Consider the following 15,710-nt stretch of genomic DNA (forward strand, 5'->3'; position numbering starts at 1 on the left):
TCCTCGGAAAAGAGCAAAATAACAGAATACATTTTTATGCACTGATTGAATTTCAGAGCAATATATGCTTTTGAAGAAAAGTAATTGGCTATCATCAGTGCTTCTTGGAGATCTCTGTCTCTACACATAAAACACATTCATCAGTCATGTAGTGCAAGTGTGCTTAGAATAAAACCACCAAGGTTTCCTTTGTTTTATGCTTTCAATAAAAGTCAGGAAGACAGGAAAGGAAGAGGGTGAGCAGGGGGCAATAAGGGTGGTATTTTGCCGGCGCCGCAGCTCACCAGGCTAATCCTCCGCCTTGCGGCACTGGCACACGGGGTTCTAGTCCTGGTCGGGGCGCCAGATTCTGTCCTGGTTGCCCCTCTTCCAGGCCAGCTCTCTGCTGTGGCCCAGTCCCACTTCTCTTGGGATCTCTGATTCTTCAGGATCAAAGAGTAACGACTTCATTGAACCCCCCTTAAACGCTTGTCAGGTTGAGATGTGGACCAAAAAAGCCCTAGATTTGTATACAACAGAAAATGCTTCCTAACGAATCACACAAGACATAGGAGCTGGGAAAGAGGTTCCAGTTAAAAGCCCGACATTTGTAAGAAATACTTAAGTCTTTTCTACTGGGCTTGGCAAGATGGTTGGGAGGGAAGTAAAGAGAGGAGAGATGCACAGGGCTAAGAGCGACTGTGATCATGAAATGCTGGAACAGGGGCAGGTTACCCTGCACTTGCTATGTCTCCCTTCCCTGCTTGTCACCCTTCCCAACCTTGTGCTGGAGGCCAAAGTGAGCTCTGGCTGGGAGCAGAGGTAACAGGAAACTGGTTTGAGTTTTTCCCATTTCCTCCCAAAGTGGGTGTTTCAGCCATAGTTGTCCCCCCACAGCTGCACCTACTCCAACTTCACACCTTTAGTTCCTTCAGTCTTGGGAAACTCCGTTTCTCCCTGTAGCTTGTCCCTTCAGGCCTGGGGTGGAGAGAGTGACAACTTCCCACTATTGCTTATCTCTGGCACCTCAACCTTTCTAGTTGCTTTTGCTTAACCCTGCCCACTGCTTTGTAAATGGCCCATTCTTTAACCACATTTCAGCCCAAATGTGGGATTTTTCTTTCCATGGGGTTCTGACTGATGTAGTAAGACTATAAATAACTTACACCTGCTAGAAGGTAAGGTGAGCAGAGATGTCTAGGTTCAGCACCCTGCTTGACTACCACAGAGGAGGGCAAAACATATTACTTATAAACTTTCAAGAAAATAACCTATAGAAATTCCAGGTACAAAAGATCTGAAGAAGTGAATAAAAATTAAGTAGTATTAATTATATATTTTTTTTGACAGGCATAGTGGACAGTGAGAGAGAGACAGAGAGAAAGGTCTTCCTTTGCCATTGGTTCACCCTCCAATGGCTGCAGCGGCTGGTGCGCTGCGGCCGGCGCACTGCACTGATCCGATGGCAGGAGCCAGGTACTTATCCTGGTCTCCCATGGGGTGCAGGGCCCAAGGACTTGGGCCATCCTCCACTGCACTCCCGGGCCACAGCAGAGAGCTGGCCTGGAAGAGGGGCAACCAGGACAGAATCCGGCGCCCCGACCAGGACTAGTACCCAGTGTGCCTGCGCTGCAAGGCGGAGGATTAGCCTAGTGAGCCAAGGCGCCGGCATGTTTTATGAGTTTTTTTTTTTTAAAGATTTTTTTTTTTTTTTGACAGGCAGAGTGGACAGTGAGAGAGAGAGACAGAGAGAAAGGTCTTCCTTTGCCGTTGGTTCACCCTCCAGTGGCCGCCGCGGCCGGCGCACAGCGCTGATCCGATGGCAGGAGCCAGGAGCCAGGTGCTTTTCCTGGTCTCCGATGGGGTGCAGGGCCCAAGCACCTGGGCCATCCTCCACTGCACTCCCTGGCCACAGCAGAGGACTGGCCTGGAAGAGGGGCAACCGGGACAGAATCCGGCGCCCCGACCGGGACTAGAACCCGGTGTGCCGGCGCCGCTAGGCGGAGGATTAGCCTAGTGAGCCGCGGCACCGGCCTATGAGTTTTGACCTTTAGTTTTACCCCATTCTTTGTGCAGGTAGTAGCTGATATTGTGGGTTAATGACTTAATATGCTTTTGTTGACGTGGAATTCAACTGAGTCCAGTTGAACTGAGGACAGAGAAGGGTGAGAGTGAAGATGTTCCCAGAGTATTCTCAAAGCCAGGGGGATGCAAAGATGTCCTGTGGGAGTGGAAGAAAATGAGAGCAGCAGTGGGAATAAGTAAAGGATAAAATGAGGTGACCACTAAACATTATACTAGGGCTTGAGGTTTGTATTTATAAATTGTTACTTTCTGGCTATACCTTCTCTCTTGTATCCTAAACATGAGACAGGAATTTTAGAAAACACTTTCCAAGGAGACCTTATTTCCAAGCTAAAGGGGTCAAGATTTGAGCAAAGGATCATTTCCAAGAGGTATGAATAATGTGCATATAGTCCATATAACTTAAGAAAAGGAAAAACAAACAACAAACAATTGCTTTCGTTGCTATAACACCACATTTATTACATTTGAGATTAGTTCATTGGAACACTCCTTGCAATCCCCTTGAGAGCTTTGCTCTCACAACACTGCCCTCTAGTGTTCTCTCATTTTGGAACAACATGAGCAAAGAAGAAAAATTTCCAACATTTACTCCTAGTGCATACAATCTGTTTATCAGTGTATCACTATATGAATGTATAATATATCTTCCTGTGAGACAATACTTGTCTTTAAAGGAGATTAAAGAAATTTGGCACACTTTTTTTTTAATAAATGAGTGAAAACAGAAGTAAAAGTTTAGATATCAACTAATTTCAGATTGAATGAACAGAAAAACAAATTGCTTAACGTTTCTGAGTGCCTGTTATATTCGGTATGTAAGAACTGTCATATTAAAATTGAAGTCTGAGTAAGCTCATTTCAATAATTTAAGGTTTCTGCTATTTTATAATACAAATTAAGATCTCAAATTAGAGAAAATAATAAAGATGAGAGAAAAGGAAGGATTTAAAATTTTGTGTATTTGGTTTGGTTTTGCATTATATTTTACTCAAGAAAGTTATTACAAGGCAAGCATCTTCTCATTAGATGTGGGGATGCTATTTGGAGGTTTAGGATCTATGACTTGAAAACAAAGCTTTCTAATATTAAAAAAAGGAATATTTACCTACTTTTTAAAACTGAGATATGAATCAAGTTTTTAGATTATTAAAAATAGAAAATTTCAGTAGAAGCAAATTACTTACTCATATATCCTTTAAGGCAGTTCACTACCACTGGTGATAAAATAAATTAACTTTTGCCAATGCAAAGATATAGGCTTTTAGTTTTTTTAAAAAGAAATATTTATTTATATGAAAGTCAGAGTTTCAGAGAGGAAGAGAGGGAAAGACAGAGAAAGAGAGAGAGAGAAATTTCCATGCACTGGTTCACTCCCCAAGTGGCTGCAATGGCCAGGGCTGGTCAGGCCAAAGCCAGAAGCCAGAAACTTCATTCATTTCTCCCATGTGGGTGAGAATGCACTTGGGCCATCTTCTGCTACTCTCCCAGGCTATTAGTAGAGAGCTGGATCTGAAGAGGAGCAGCCAGGACTAGAACTGGTGCTCATATGGGATGCTAGTCCTGTAGGCAGCAGCCCCACCTGCTACACCACAATGTTGGTCCCTAGGCTTTTAATTATTAGGCACGTCTTTTCTTTTTTTTAAAAAAAATTATTTAATTTTTTTACAGATATGGCTCAAGAGTTTAATCATCTTACCTTACATCACAATCAATTTATTTATTTATTTATTTACTATTTCAATAGTGGTTGGTTATTTATTCCTAGAAACCTTTTATTTAAGGTTCAAACTTCACACATTTCATGAATACAAATTAGGAACATAGTTGATTTTTCCCATTCTACCCATCCCCACCCTCACTCCTACCCTTCTTCCTCCTCCTGATCCTATTCCCATTCTTATTTTTCACTAAGATCTATTTTCAATTAACTTTATACACATAAGCTTAACCCTACAGTAAGTAAAGAGTTCAACAAAGAGTATGAAAAAAATTGTTCCTTAACATCAAGTGCTGTTTTTTGTTTTTCTGGTGTCATTGAACATGTTCCTCTTCCTACCACATTTCCTATAAATTGTAGTTAGCTACAGCAATGCTGTACTAGAAAATTATAAGCCATAGGGGCAGTGCTGTGGCATAGCAGGTTAAGCCATCACCTGCCTCGGCATCCCATGTGCATGCAGGTTCGAGTCCCAGCTGCTCCACTTCTGATCTAGTTACCTGCTGATATGCCTGGGAAAGCAGCAGGGGATGGCCCAAGTGCTTGGGCTCCTGTAACCATGTTGGAGACCCAGAGGAAAATCCTGGCCCCTGGCTTCGGACTGACCCAGTCTCAGCCACTGTGGCCATCTGGGGAAAGAACCAGTGGATGGAAGAACTCTCTCTCGCTGTCTCTCCTCTCTTCTAACTCTGCATTTCAAATAAATAAATATAAATCTTAAAAAATATAAGCCATAAATATAATTCTAAGTTTTCTCATAGGTATTTTAACAGAAAAAAGCAGTTAAATTTAATTTTAATAAGTTCATTTAATCCAATATATCCCTCATATTTTAGTATGTAATTAATATTAAAAATAGTAAGATAGTTTATATATTTTTCCATTTTAGTTTTGTGCTATCTGGCGTGTATTTTACTCTTACAGCATATACCAATTTGTTCTAGCCTCATTTCAAATGGCCAGGAACTGCATATTCTAGTATTGAAGAGCATGGGCCTATGGTTGTCATTAGGTTTCAAGTTTTGGCAAAAATATTCCATAGGTGGTGTTGCCTACCTCTATCCAAAAGCACATGTCTGGTGCCTTGTTTGTGATATTGGTGGTCATTGATCATCATTGTATACATCTAATAATTTACTAAACATTGCACAAGTGTGATATTGGGATTTTAAAATTCCTTCTTCACTTATCAGATGGAACGCTTCCATAAAGAGAAACATCTAATCAGCTACTTGGTTACTTGGGAAAGTTTATATGGGAAAGAGAGCATAAATGTTCGATCTCTTTTATTTGCTAGTTTTAAAAATGATGATTTTGATTTCCTTGCATTTTTCAAGGATGGTTAGTAGTATTTTATTTCATAGTATCATTAGGAATTCATGCATTTAAATACATTTGATGCATTGTAACACATTGCAATTATCATGTTTATTATTAATAAATTTTCCCATCTTTGGTAATTGAGAGTCTCTTTCACTTGAACCCAGAGTCCTGATCTCACCAAGGCAGCCTGCAGTATCCCTGGCTCAAACCATACATTTCCTTTCACAGACCTGTAATCAGCTACTTTAAGCAACTTTTGGTTACTTTTAGTGGAAAATGGGAAGAAGACACCATACATAATTCAGTGTGAGGGACTGAATGCTTTCTTATCATCTCAGAGAATGAAGCTAGGAAATATTTATTTTAAAAATAATATGCATCATGAAATCATCATGATATTTCTTAATCAAATTTAAGAGTGGAGAGATTTTTTTAACTGTTTGCCACTTGCTCATGTTAAGTTTCAGATCTTTAATGACCTGGGTAAATTATTCATTGTTTTATGCAGAAAATACACACACATAGTTGTCTCAGAATAAATATTAAGACTACCACCAGCAAAATGATTACAAAATGCATTTTAAGGTTCTTTGCAGTTGTTTTTGCCCTTGGGGTAACAGTCCACTGAGGATAACTAATTTACCGGTTTAGTCATTTGGAATTGTCTTCTTGGTGTTGTTACGCCACCTACTGGATAGACAGGCTCAACTGTTTCATTTTGCTCTTGATTGCTTTCTTTTGAATGTAATTTTGTTGTATGTAATAGTGTAAAGCTTCGCATGACCCTAAAGTCAAATTTATGAAACAAATCTAGTTCCCATCCTTATCCCCTCTATCCTGTTTGCTTCTTCTCCCCTTAGATAACTATTTTATTTTTAAATCCTGTGATTTATCAGTCCATTAACAAATCAATATAATCATATGGATTAATATATACCTATATATTTTATCTTCTCCCCCATGATATAAATGGCATCATAGTTTACATACTCTCCAGATGGAAAATATATAAATATTATTATTTCAGGTATATTAAGTCTGTGTGTATATAGTAGACTGGTGTGTTAAATTTTGCTTTGTTAAGTTATTTTAAAATAAAGGAGGTTAATTAAAGTGATATAATACATAAATTTATTGATACCATCCAAGGATTTGGCATCAGTTGTATCATATTAGGTTAAATGTATTTCTATTAACATAGTCATACACACATAAGTATATATGTATGTACATACATATATATATATATCAGTATATACACAAATTTGGGTATGTATAGCTTCCTCTATGTAAATAACTTCTACATTCTAACTGTTTCATTATGTGGTCTCTGTCATTTTTGTCCCATGAACTGTTACCAAGCCATGATCATACATACAGAAAGTAAAGGAAAACATTTAGATACATTTAAGGTAATTTGTCATTGTTACTAACTCCAAGGATGTGATTTTGTATTTTACAAAAGTATTGTCCAATAATGAATTGGAAAAGACAATGATACCTTTACTATAGGTAGTCTTACAGCCCTGGTCTCTGTTATTTGCTTGTATTCTCTCTCTCTTGCATAACATTTTATATTTGGGAAGGTTTGTGCTTTTTTATTATGTACTTTCATTAATATCTTTAAATGATTTTATGTGATTCGCTGTTTTATTAATATTATATTTATACCATTCATTCCCTTTCTATTACTTTCTTTTGTTATCTTCCAATGAATAGAATTGAAATAGCTACTATTGACCCTTTGCCCCAGTTCCCCAGCATACACTTTTACCTATTATATTTTTATTCTCCATTGACATCTGTGAGGCAGTCAGAGCTCTTATTCTGCATTTCATTTTCCCTTTTCAATCTGTAACCCACTCACTGATAGCTAAGTATATATAGGAAAAAATGGCCATTGTATTTTACATTCATGCTTAAAACCAACAGGAACTCTGAGTGATACAAATAAACTTGTATATATTTAAATGTTCACCACCACTTCTATTGTTGATGTCTATTGAACCACATTGATCTTCTGAGATTTGTTCTGTACTTCAGGAGAGTTTCATAGGGACACTACTACCCAAGTTGTTATGTGCTCATAAAGAATCATGGTCATGGCATTTAATGGTCAGTAGAGCTGGGTATAAAATCTTTGTCTTACAACTGCTTTCATTGTATTTTAAAAATATGTTAGATAAATGCTCCTGGAATAAAGTATTGATATAAAAATATATTTATTGCCTTTCTTTTCAATAGCAGGGATATTGACCTTTTAACTAGTGCCAAATGGAATAGTTTTCTTTTTACTTAATGTTTGGCAATTTTGGTAGATTTTGCCATGTATGTCCTTGAAATTGTATGGAAAGTCTTTTGTTCTCAGAAAAGTGTTCTTGAGTTATAACTGATAATGTTTTTTTTTTTTTATTAAATCAATTCTCTTTTTTAAGAACTTCTATTTCATGGTTTTCCTTTGCCTATTGTTTATGTATTTTTTCACAAGTATATGTTTTATTTTTAAATTTTTATTTATTTTATTCTGTTAATGTTTTATTAATTTATTTGAAAGGCAGAGTGACTGAGAGAGGGAGAGAAGGAGAGAGGGAAAATGGAGGAGGAGGAGGAAGAGGTGCTTCCTTTGCTTTCCAAATGCCTGCAACAGCTGGGGCCAGTCTGAAATCTGGAGCCTGAAACCTAATCCAAGGGTCCCAAATGGTGGCATGGAGACAAGTAGTTGAGCCATGATTTGCTGCCTTCCACAATGCATTAACAGGAAGTTAGATTGGACGTAGAGGAACCAGGACTCAAATAAGGCACTCTTAAAGGAGATGTGGGCATATCAATCTGTATCTTAAGTGCAACACCAAACGCCTGGCTCTAAGTAAAAAAAAAATTCAGTCTTTTATTTAGCTTTATTTATAAGTATTTACTTGCTTATGTCTATGTTAACAGTTTTCCTGATGCAGAGAAGATACACCTTGAATTACTGTGGGGTTGTGTCCCAATAAACCTATTGGAAGTCATCAATATCATAAGTCAAAATTGCATTTAATTAACCTATTGTATTGAACAACCTAACTTACCCTTACCTACCTTAAACTTGCTCATGACACTTACATTAGCCTAAAGTTGGGCAAATCTTTGAACACAAGCCTATTTTAGAATAAATACTTTACTGAAAATAAAAAAAAAAAAACAGAATGTTTGCATGCATATGCTTTCATACCATCTAAAAGTAGAAAAATCATATAAGTTGACCCATCGTAATTTGAGGATCATCTGCATATTGTTTAAATGTCATGGTCATGCTGATGTCCATGTGTGTTGATAGTTCAATGCTCGACAGTAACTATCTCCATTTTCTGTTAATTAATGGGGTCTTATCACAATCTTAGGCCTCTGTCTTTCTTCCTCCTCCCCAGTCTATGAAGAATCTCTGAGCAGCTCTTTCCTACTAGGTGATCACAACACTCTGGGACCTCACAAACATCACTCCCTCCATTCCTCCATGAACAGGTGTTAGCATGGGTTCTTAATCAAGATGGTAGAAGATAAGGCTTGCAGAGATCTGACCCCCAATGGGCACATATCAAAATAAGGAGGGAATACATGAGGAGAAAGTAGTAGTTGGAAATACTTTCCCATTATTTCAATAGACCTTCTTAGGGTTGTTCTTGGACGCTTTGCTCTTGGTGGTGCAAAAGGGGAGGATGCCATGAGAACTGACCCTGGGCCCATGTTACCTGGGCATCCTCAAGTAGAAGACTGGGAAGTGACTGACAGAGATTAGGAGATGAGAGATGACAAGACAGAAGGTGGTAGTGCAAGGATCTAATTTCTTCATAGGTCTGCTTTGTTCTTCAGGTAGCTTAACACCACAGCAGATTTACCTTCAAGATATTAAAAGTTGTTCATGCTTAATTTTAAGTCTGGAAACTCAAATCTAAACAGAAGCAAAATCTTTCATTTTACAGGTAAAGATAAAGGTATTGAACGGGAAAGACTGAATGAGGTGGCAATTTGGGTGAGAGTGTTTCCACCAAAGAAAAACCGATGATATGAAATCTGTTTGTTTTACTAGAGGGTCATTTAACACAGGAAGGCAGAGGGCCTGGGGAAGAGGATGTAGGAGATTGGCAAAAAATTCCCAAGAGGAAGACAGGGAGCTGCAAGAATGAGGGGACTTCAAAAAGTTTAAAAAGTAGAGTTTAAGGATAATTTCTGAAGAATCTATGGAAGCTACAATGGTCTAGGCATGTTAGTAACATAAGATCATGTAACCATAGTCAGATGAATAATTCACATATAAGGTTCCTGTTAAGTCTGCAGGGACATAAATGACTCTCTTTTCAAGCTGCTCACGTTTTCTGTGTTTCAGGTGGCATTTCTTACACAATTAAAAAAGGACCACAGGAGCTGAGATAATTAAAACTCAGTCTTCCTCACTATGGTATTAATATTTTTCAATCTTTTTTTTCTTTTTCCTGTTTACTGAATAGGCCAAAGCAAGTGCATTGAGGACTGGATAGCTGAGGAGACAACTCCTGTATGTTTTTTTTTTTCTCCTCATTCTCCCCAGAGTCGTCCCTTCTTGCCTTCTGAACTAACTTGTTCCCTATCCCCACCCTTAGATGTTAGCATTATCCAGTCTCTGGCCCCTTCAGTCAAGGTTAGGAGAAAGTTCTGTTATTAGCCTCCAACTATGCACGAATTAGGCTACCAGCATATTCACTGACCTACAATAGGAAAAACAAAAAGAAACCCTTATGAGTCAGAAGAAGAAACATTGAGTCATTAAAAAGAGGGTGTTGCTATTCTATTAATTTCAGCTACACGGAACATAATAACCAGTGTGTGAAAGATTGTCAGCTTTCATCCAAATAATGTTATGTAAAACCATTAAGAAATCAAACTCCAGAGAGTGGAGCACATTTTTACCATTAACAATGTTAGTGTTGAGCTTGGAGAAACAGAAGATGTTATTGATCTCTGCTACTTTTTTGTGCATTTGCCTTTTTCCTTAGGCATTTCTTCATATATTATGCTTCCAAAAAGTTTAGTTTGGGCCCATAATTACTACCACAGGGGAGGGTGGCTGTGTATGTGTTTTGTTTTACTTCAAAATCTAGATGTGCATCCCTTTTAATCATATTCCTTTTTCGATTTTAATCCAGCAGATGTGGGCTTCATGGGTCCCATTCCTTCCATGCTACCTCCCCACTCCCATTTTAACTTACTGTTTGTAGTGTTTGTCATTCACTCAGGAGTTCTCTTGAACAGACACGCAGACCCTCTAGTGACACTGAAGGGATCCCAAAGTCGATTCGGCCTGTGAGAAGAATAATGCATGTTTTAGTCTCTAGGTCCCAGAGACATGAAACAGCAGGGGTGACAACCTTGCAGGAACATGGGATGAGATCATGTTCATCAGTGTCTGAGCTTCCTAGACTTTCTCCATATACTTACTCAAATCAGTTCATGCATTGTGTGAGTCACAGTCCTGGGCACCCTGGCTTGAGTCAATGTTGCCTTGTGCTCAAGAGTTTACAATTCAGCAGGCTGCTGTTTGCATCCTCTTTCCCTCCATTCACTGTTCACTGTGCCACGTGCACCCATGTCTTTAGTTAGTTTCTTTCCATCCCCAGTTAGCCACTCTCACAGGGATCCCTTTTATCATGTCTTGCCCCCCCTCCCCCGCCAGTGGCTTTTGTGAGCCTGAAATTCAAAGTCTCTATACTCCAGCATCTACCCTGTTCCATTAGTTCTCAACCCTGGTTGTGCATCCAGATGCACTGGTGACTTCTGGGAGGAGAGTCTGTTTATTTTTGAAGCAGACACCCAGGAACACACCTGTAGAGCAGGTGATTCATAAAGTTCTCCTTGGGTTTCTGATGTTTGAAAAGTCTGACTCAGGCTTTGTACCATCCAGTGTTTTTTACCATGTATGGGCCCTAGAATCCAGGCTTCTCATTCTTCAGAACATCTCCAGGTCCCTAGCTCTGAGTCTGCCTCCATGTGTACTCCTCCTCATGTCAGAGCCCTGAGTCCTTGCTCAAAGCCCCAAGGGCATGTACCATGCTTAATTTCTCTCCAGCTCTCCCAAGGATTAAGAACTGCTTCCTGAATGCATGGCCCAGCTGGAAGCCCACTGAATTTCCTAATCCTCCAAGCCAACATTCTTCAAGTCCTGGTCAGCCCCTTTCTTATCTGAACAGGTGAAGTGCTTAATTGTACCACCCAAGGACTCAGTATATCCTAACTTGTGAGTTTAGCTTTGAACATATTTTTATTTGGTACATCTTCTATCTTTCTCAACTGTTTTGTACATTTGTTGAGAATGGAGAGTCTCATATGTATTTTGTTCCCCCATTACATCATACTATTTTCTGCATGTAACTGTTTTTTAACATGTTCTTGGACCCTTTCTTCTGTTTCATAATCCAGCCGTGATGAGGGAGGACCCTCAGCTTTCAATTTTCTCCTCTTTCTTCCTGCATCTTGTATCTATCATCCAGCCATGATCTCTGATTTTAAGGACTCTGGCGATTAGACTGAACTTACCTGCATTATCCAGGATAACCTACCTATTTGAAAAGCAACTGATTAGGAACCTCAATTCCTTTGGCAACCATTATTTCTGCCTTTTGCTATGTAATGTTGCATCTTAACAACACTAGCAGGTATTATTTTTAATCACATTTTATGAATGAAGAGAGACATAGGCACAGAGAATCTAATTAACTTTTTCCAAACCTGAGCTAATGAATGTCACAGTCACAGTGGGCTGGCTCCAGAGTTTGTACTTTTATTCCTTATGCTGCATGTTTCTTTCTGAGGAGCCCAGGATTTGTAAGTTCCTCTCCAGAATTTTCTTTCTGGAAACCTTGACCTAATATGCCTACACTTTATTAATTCAGGAAAAGCACTTTATGATCTGAAAGCATATCCATCAATGCTACTTCACTTAGTTCTCCAGATAGCTGAGGAATCCATGAAGATACTTCAAGAAGTTTATGGAAATATGGAATTAAAAGTATGAGTCACCGGCGCCACGGCTTAATAGGCTAATTCTCCGCCTGCGGTGCCGGCACCCCAGGGTTCTAGTCCCGGTCGGGGCACCGGATTCTGTCCCGGTTGCTCCTCTTCCAGTCCAGCTCTCTGCTGTGGCCCAGGAGTGCAGTGGAGCATGGCCAAAGTGCTTGGTCCCTGCACCCCATGGGAGACCAGGAGAACCACCTGGCTCCTGGCTTCGGATCAGCGTGGTGCGCTGGCCGCAGCGCGCTGGCCGCAGAAGCCATTGTGGGGTGAACCAACGGAAAAAGGAAGACCTTTCTCTCTGTTTCTCTCTCTCATTGTCCACTCTGCCTGTGCAAAAAAAAATATATATATATATATATATATATATATGAGTCTATTTTGGTGCAAAACATTGAAATCTATGCACAGGTTTTTTTTTTTTCAAAATATACATTTTCCACATATTATGAAAGAAAAAGTTTTGCACCAAAATAGAGCCACATTCTTAATCCCATTTTCCCATGAACTTTTAAAAGTAGCCTCAGATTATGACTGTTTCTACTTTACAGATATAAAAACACAACTGAACCTTGGGTATGTTAAGTGGCTTCTTCAAGCAACATAGCTAATAAGCAGTTCTAGTAAAAGCAGGGCAACAACCAAACCCTGCACTCTGTGATTCAGATTTTGAACCTGATGTGATGGACTCAGTACAGGATTGGGTTGTGATTGTGTGACTTGAGGCTTTCAAGCCTGTGTCTTAGAAAGGATTAGCCCCTGCGGTCCATATCTGGTTCTGCTGTGCAGACCCCACTGTGACAGCCCCTACGTCTTCATAGGGTGCATGGCTCTCTGTTCTTGCTCCTCTCTTCTCAGTCTATTGTGGGGACCCATGGCTGGCCATGGGCCCACATGCTAAGGCTTGGCTTGCTGACCACTGGCATTAGTTACTGCTGTGTGGATGTTTATGGTTTCTGTTGAGCTGTGATATCGGGACCGTATCATAACCCCAGGCTAGAGTCAAAACAACTCTGGCCTTGGGGCTTCCTGTACTTCTTTTCCCACTGACCAAGGCTGAGAAAACACCAGGTGGAAGCTTGTTGTTAGCACCCGAGTCACCTGGTACGTGACCAGGAGCTTGATTGGATGAAGGCGCGTGATCACCTTTATGGTTGGACAAGGAACGCATGGACTGTGTGTGATCAGGCACCCGATGGGAGCGCCGCCGCATGGACTGTAGCATGGACTAAGCTTGCATTACATGCTTCTGCAATGATATACTATATAAGCCATTCGTGATGTAGTTACGGGAGCTTCCCCTTTCTTTTGGAGCTCCCCTTGCTCAAGGGTTTCTCTTTTTATCCTGTTTAAAATAAAAGTCTACTGAAGACCGATAAGCTGCGAGCAACATCGTTCCTTTGTGGGCAAGGGAGTGACAGTCTATATTCCTTTGGAAGCCATAGTTAAATTTTCTACAACAGTTGCATCATGACAGGACCCCACTTAGAAGCCTGCAATGGCTTCTAGTGAAGACTTCAGTACCAACTGGAGGTCCAAGGCCCCATCTTACATCTCAGCAGCATCTCTGGCCATTTCTTCCCAACACTAGAAGCTCCCAGCAGTTAGCTCTGCTCTGAGAATAAGTCTGCCTTGTCTCATAAAGGGATATGCTACAATAACGCTGCCTGAATGTCTTCCCCGGTGTTCAAGTTGAGAGGCCTCACTCTTCGTTAGTTCACATGCAATCTCTAAACAATGCCTTCCTTGCTCTTGCAGACAAGAGACAGTTGTTCACTCCTCCATGCATCCATAGTGCTTTGCATATAACTCTCATTGACGGCATTAGTATTCCTGCACCCTTCTGCTCCTTTCCACTGGAATGTGGCATCTTGATGCCAAGAAACATTACTTGACTCACTTATATGTAATTATTAGTTCCTTCTACCCCATCTTTAATTCCTAATGGTAGAGAGAAAGTTCTTGATGTGGCTCCCATTGATCAAGTATTCATCTCTTAACATTTTGGTTAGAGGGAAAATATCAGATGAGGAAAACCCCTGCACCCTTTCTTCTAGGGTCAAGACAAAATTAAATTCAAAACTGGGTGAACAAATTATTCTAGTCTATTGCTGTAGAAAGCCAAGTGGCCCTTGAAATTCTAGCACTCTCTTCTCTCCATGGGAATGATCTCTATTGTTTCTGATTTCTTCACTAGTACTTTACCCTTCCTGCCCCCAAGAAAACTACTATTCTATTCCCACCAAATAGTATAGAGTTAATTTAGTTCCTTGATAAGAACAGAAGTACATGTGTGAGCACTACCCCAAGGGTGGGTCCTCACTTTGCTGAATTTTACAGTCATAATTGTAGTTGTGAAAATAACAGCAGTAATCATCAACAACCTAACCTATCAGTCCTCCTGAATTATGTGTCCCTTGAAAAAGTGGTGCCTCTGTTCCCACCGCTATGAAATGCAGATAACAACAATAATCAACTGAATAAGAAACATACAGTGATTGTATATAAATAGTGCTGTGGTAAGGAATAAATGGGAGGATGCAGGTTAAGGCACTCAACATAGCACCTGGTTCATGCTAAGAACTCAGTAAAAGACTAATCATAGTAACGTTGTTTTCACCATAGAAAGATAAATATTCTGGAAGTACTCTCTGGGAATAAACTGGAGTTTAGTTATGGGCTTTGAAGATGATTTAGATAGAGGTAGAGGAGAGAGGTGAGGCTTTTGATCCCAGAGGTGGCTCTAGGTGGAGCTGACCAGAGTGGTTGAATGGACAAGAGAGCTTGGAGAGAGAATCAATCCTTATGGATTGATATCCTTGGTATCCAACTCCCATGTCCTCTCTCATGATATTTCTTTGAAATAATTTCATTACTGTGAAGCATCAGAATAAAGCTTAAGGTTTTCTCAAAAGGGAAAACATGCATTTATATATTGGTTTGCTATTTAGTCATTATGTGGTAGTGTAGCTCAGGGATTTATATACCATTGTCTCTCCAAATACACAAGTATGGCATCTGCAGATCAGAAATATTAAGAAAAAAATGCTTCTGTGATGATACATGCAGTCATTTTTCTTGTCATCATTTCATAGATAGTAAAACAATTATGTACATAGCATTTATAGTATTAGATATTTCTAAGTAATATAGAGATGATTTAAAGTACTAAGGGGGATGTGTATAGGTTATCTGTAAATGCTATGCCATTTTATAAAAGGGACTTGAGCAGCTACAGATTTTGGTATCTGTGTGTGTGTATGGTGGTGGGGGGAGAGGTCCTGGACTCTGGATACTGAGGATGACTGTATGCTCATTGTACAAATCAAACAGATCCTAATCATTACTCACTCTGGAAACAATTCAAAGAAATCAACTTGCATTTATTTTTAGTTTTTTTTTAAGTTTGCTCTATTATTTTGTGTGTAAGAGGGTTTCCCCCCTTTTTGCAACTTCTTTCTCTGTCATTTGTAAGCTAAGAATTCAATGACTATTCACTCATTTAATAAATACATTAACTGTTTCTAAAACATGGAATTAGTCGCTAACAAATTTTACTGGGCTATTTCCTTGGCCTGAACTC

General features: G+C 39.6%; 1 protein-coding gene across 7 annotated transcripts in view; it reads right to left on the reverse strand.

Moving 5' to 3' along the window:
• Nucleotides 1–15,710, reverse strand: part of DLGAP1 (DLG associated protein 1) — a 1,086,743-nt gene that overhangs the window by 543,607 nt on the left and 527,426 nt on the right. For all 7 annotated transcript variants that reach the window (XM_070050436.2, XM_070050435.2, XM_070050434.2 and 4 more), the window contains one exon: nt 10,330–10,421. The gene's annotated coding sequence lies outside the window, so the exon portion shown is untranslated. The remainder of the gene's footprint in view (nt 1–10,329; nt 10,422–15,710) is intronic.

The sequence above is a fragment of the Oryctolagus cuniculus genome, chromosome 10, assembly GCF_051225735.1.
Source record: "Oryctolagus cuniculus isolate XC-2025 breed Fujian yellow rabbit chromosome 10, ASM5122573v1, whole genome shotgun sequence".
NCBI classification, from domain to species: Eukaryota; Metazoa; Chordata; class Mammalia; order Lagomorpha; family Leporidae; genus Oryctolagus; species Oryctolagus cuniculus.